Genomic DNA, 5,540 nt, shown 5'->3' with positions numbered 1-5,540 from the left:
CGAACAAACACAAATAGTGTACATGTGGATTTGTTTATGGAGCAGTAAAGTAGGATTCACCTGTGATTTCATCACCTCAGACTGACCTGAACAGCACTTGTTAACAGAGTCTCTGTTTAATGTGTCTGCATTGATTTCCATTGTTAATATGTGACTTTAGTGAAAAAAGTCACATTGACTTGTGTGCTGCAGTCCAACTGCTGCACACAAGTGAATGTGTTTTTTATTAAAGTCACCTGTTAACAATGGAAAAATCATGTGCATGCATTAATCACACAGAAGTCTAATTAATGTGCAGATCATTTTTAAGCAGCAGTTACTGGACACCTGGACCCCAATAGTCTGGTGGACTTTCCAGGGTGTGAACCCTTGTTGTTTTTTTGTGTTTTTTTTAATCACTTTATGGCCAAAAATTGTTGAATAAAATGGCATAACCCCCTCCTGTAATGTCTCTGGGTTTCCGGGGGGACACAAGCCCAGCCCCGTTCTTCCACACCACCACAACATTCCACATGCACCTCCACCAGTGAATATTCTCTTAGGACTCGAGGTGGATTCGAACCAGCCATCACCGGACCGGCACAACCTTACGGCCGTGAACAAACCCACCACGCCACTCATCCCTGTTAGATTTGGAAGCTCTCGGTGCTTTTCAGTCTTCACTTTGGATGTAGAACATTAAACATTGACGTATAAAGGAATTGAACTCACTACCTCATGACTGAAAGTCTGCTCTCTAACCAGCTGAGCCATCTTTCCACACTCTTTGACTTTTTTTTTAACTCCTATTTACTTTTTGCATTGAATATTTTTCTTAAAAAATCACTCCAGCAAAGTTTTGAACCCCTGACCTCAAGGACACAAGTCTTTCTCTTAACCACATGAGCTATTTCTCCTTAAGTTCAACTCAATCTGTGGAAGTATTTGTATAATACAAGTAGTGTGTTCAAGGTAAATCAATTGTTAATCATAGAAAATCAGGTCCAATCGGGATTTGAACCCAGATGAACCGCTCCAAAGACATCGGTGCAAACCACTAGACCAACCACTTGCCTGATTGCTCCAAAATTTGGAAGCCTTTTTACAGTCCTTTACAAACACTGCTCACATTCAAGAATATCTTTTCGACAAAGTCTTACAAATTTTTGAGTGATGTCTCAAGTGGTTGGTCAAGTGGTTTGCACCGATGTCTTTGGAGCGGTTCATCTGGGTTCAAATCCCGATTGGACCTGATTTTGTGTGATTAACAATTGATTTACCTTGAACACACTACTTGTATTACTTGTCTGCTTCTTAACCACATGAGCTATTTCTCCTTATGTTCTACTCAATCTGTGGAAGTATTTGTATAATACAAGTAGTGTGTTCAAGGTAAATCAATTGTTAATCACACAAAATCAGGTCCAATCGGGATTTGAACCCAGATGAACCGCTCCAAAGACATCGGTGCAAACCACTAGACCAACCACTTGAGACATCACTCAAAAATTCGTACGACTTTATAGAAAAGATATTCTTGAATGTGAGCAGTGGTTGTAAAGGACTGTAAAAAGGCTTCCAAATTTTGGAGCAATCAGGCAAGTGGTTGGTCTAGTGGTTTGCACCGATGTCTTTGGAGCGGTTCATCTGGGTTCAAATCCCGATTGGACCTGATTTTGTATGATTAACAATTGATTTACCTTGAACACACTACTTGTATTATACAAATACTTCCACAGATTGAGTTGAACTTAAGGAGAAATAGCTCATGTGGTTAAGAGAAAGACTTGTGTCCTTGAGGTCAGGGGTTCAAAACTTTGCTGGAGTGATTTTTTAAGAAAAATATTCAATGCAAAAAGTAAATAGGAGTTAAAAAAAAAGTCAAAGAGTGTGGAAAGATGGCTCAGCTGGTTAGAGAGCAGACTTTCAGTCCTGAGGTAGTGAGTTCAATTCCTTTATACGTCAATGTTTAATGTTCTACATCCAAAGTGAAGACTGAAAAGCACCGAGAGCTTCCAAATCTAACAGGGATGTGTGGCGTGGTGGGTTTGTTCACGGCCGTAAGGTTGTGCCGGTCTGGTGATGGCTGGTTCGATTCCACCTCGAGTCCCAAGAGATTACTCACTGGTGGTGGTGCATGTGGTGGAAGTACGGGGCTGGGCTTGTGTCCCCCTGGAAACCCAGAGACATTACAGGAGGGGGTTATGCCATTTTATTCAACAATTTTTGGCCATAAAGTGATAAAAAAAACACAAAAAAAACAACAAGGGTTCACACCCTGGAAAGTCCACCAGACTATTGGGGTCCAGGTGTCCAGTAACTGCTGCTTAAAAATGATCTGCACATTAATTAGACTTCTGTGTGATTAATGCATGCACATGATTTTTCCATTGTTAACAGGTGACTTTAATAAAAAACACATTCACTTGTGTGCAGCAGTTGGACTGCAGCACACAAGTCAATGTGACTTTTTTCACTAAAGTCACATATTAACAATGGAAATCAATGCAGACACATTAAACAGAGACTCTGTTAACAAGTGCTGTTCAGGTCAGTCTGAGGTGATGAAATCACAGGTGAATCCTACTTTACTGCTCCATAAACAAATCCACATGTACACTATTTGTGTTTGTTCGATGGCTGCAAATAGCCATTGTTTTCATAATGGTTTAAACTGTGCATTATTGTCTGGATTCATGCTTTGGTCCATAAAATGTCAGAAAATGTTGATCAGGGTTTTTTTAGACCTGGAAATGATGATGTTCTCAAATGTCTTGTTTTGTCCACAAACCAAAAAGTATTGAGTTTGAATGATTTATTTGTTTTTATGGAGCAAAGAAAGCGGAAAATGTGGACATTTAAGAAGCTGTGAAATCAGAAAGCTTGATTTAATTCTTTTAAAAAAGCAAAAGATGTTGTTAGTTTACACCTGACATTGAAATGTGTCGGGATGCAAGATATTATCGGTATGGACAGATATTAGCTTTGAAAAATTTGATGGGATATCGGCAAACACTACGACATCTGCCAATATGACTAATGACTACAATAGTAGACTCTATGCTAGCGCCCCCAACAGCATTTTTTTCTATTTATTTTGCAGAATAAAGATATTTCATATCCACATCTGCTGCGACATAAGTATGAAAAACAGTATGTTAATTTCACTACAGAAGAGACTTAATGACCTTTGCAGTTGAGCAAAAGGAAAGACGTATTGATATGTGCCCAAGCACTCTGATATATGGTCATATTGGATATGGGCAAAAAGTCAAATATCATGCATCCCTGTGATGGGATTGTAATAGGATAGCGCATGACCACTTGCAAGTACAGGTGTAAATGAGCCCCAAAGACAGATTGTTGTCCGATCTTCCAAATCACTACAGGAGGTGGTCAGAGAGACATTGTGAGAGCATTGAACAGAAGTGTAAATGCAACGAGTCTCTGATGTTAGTGTCTAAAGTGAAAACGGTGACAAATCTGCATATATACAATAGTGCAACTTTACGTACAGCTAATGTCGTAGTTGTTGCTATGGTTGCACACAGGATGTGACGTTGTTTGAGTGGTTTATTGGTCGTGGTGACACAAATACAGTGAAACAGCTTGTGCAACAATATTATATTGCTTTTGAGAAACCAAGTATTCATTTTTTTGCGTATATTTTTTGTTACAAATAAATGTCAAACTTTTTTTGTGGATTAGCATTAAAAAATTACTAAAAAAAAAAAATCAGTCCACTAGATGGTGCCGAGTGCTCACTTTCACAAGCACTGTCAGTATAATGCAATATATGATTTGGCAAATATCGTGATAAATCGTATCATAGCGTTTCTGATTATTTAAAATATATATATATATTTATAAAACCAGTAAGGATTACTGCATTATTAAACCATTACGAAATTAATTGTCTAATACTTTAATAATCGATTAATTCTTGTTTTTGTTAATTGTTTTTTTATTATTATCATAACAAATGTTGAACATTTTCTGGTTTCTTTGTTCATTATAACAAATAATTTATTAAAACGGAATCATTTTTAGTTTGAGGATTAAAAAAAAGACATTTGAGAATCATCATTTCCAGGTTTGAGAAACACTGATCAACATTTTCAAACATTTTCTGCACCAAAGAAATAAAATAATAACATTAACATTTCCTGGATTCTTTGTCTTTCTGTAACAAACAGAAAACAACATCATGTGTATGTGAAGAGAAATTAAATGAACGGTGTGTGTTTACTGTGGAGCAGTGACGTCACATTAGCATTAGCAGCAGCAGGTGTAATCTGAACACCTGTGATCAGATCACTCAGGTCAGATGTTAACAGCAGGTGTGAACAGAGCGTCAACAGAACATCTAAGAAATGTGTGGATCATTTTTAAGCAGCAGTTACCACATGTTTGTCCCTGCTGCTCCTCGTCCTCCTCCTGCTCCTGCTGGCTCCATGTGCATGGAAGTTCTGACTGGCAAACAGGAAGTGGATGATTCCAATTAGATTTATCGAGAGGGGAGGCCAGGAGGAGCCAGGAGGAGCCAGGAGGAGTCCACTTTTCCTCGTTGTGTTTTCTGTTTTGTGATTTTCAGTTGTGTATAATTTGCATTTGTGTTTTGTTTTTTATTTGTTGGTGTTTTCTTCCTATTTGTGGTGGTGATTTGCACTTCAGGGCCACCTTAGAAATGTCTACGTGGAACACTCCATAACAAATAAATCTATGTAATCGACGAGTAATAAATAAAAGCCAATACCGACTGATAGTGAATACAGTAAGCTGAAAAGCATAACGACATAATTAAAGGTTAAAATGATCAATTTAATGGTTTATTTAATTGACAGTGGCTAATAGTTTATATGTGTTCTTACAGGAATCATGTTGTTTTTGCCTGCTGTCCCTTATATAAATCAAATCAAGCAAAAAACATTTTGCTGTCACAGAACTCAGGGATTTAATATATTATTGTCCAAATAAATAATGACAAGGAGCGGTGCTCTAACCAGTTCTTATAATACATCTATGATCACAGTGAGTGGGACATTGTTCGGATGCTGAATGTGATATTTTATTTATTCTTTGAGAGTGTCAGACTGTGAAAATTCTCACCTGCTCGAAGAAAAAACACATGGTAAACCTTTATTTAGGAGTGTAACTGTATATTAGAGGACAAACAAGTAAGTACCTCTAACATATGATTGGGGAAGAAGAAAAAAGTCTTATTTTGTCATTAACCCTTTCACACCTAAGCCTTTTTTTGGTTATTACACCCATGAAACGGCCAGAAAATGTCCTGTGGAAGTGCTTTGGTCCACTTTTCCAGAACACTTTATAACTTACTGCATGTCAAAAGCGTATTGACATTTTAAAGTCAAGGAAAAGCAAAAAAATAAGAGATTTGTAGTATAAAACATATTTCCAATACATTTTATTTGAAGTATTTGTCTCCCAGTGTGCAAAAACAGGCCAACAAAATTGAAACGATGCAACTCAGCAGTGGTTTTATCACCCAAAAGGGACGTCTTCAGGGCCTCCGTTTCTCCACTGCTCCGAGTGTCCTG

This window comes from Microchirus variegatus, assembly GCF_963457635.1.
Source record: "Microchirus variegatus genome assembly, chromosome: 2".
NCBI lineage: Eukaryota > Metazoa > Chordata > Actinopteri > Pleuronectiformes > Soleidae > Microchirus > Microchirus variegatus.
The sequence above is the reverse complement of the archived record's forward strand: the minus strand, read 5'-3'. Positions refer to the sequence as shown.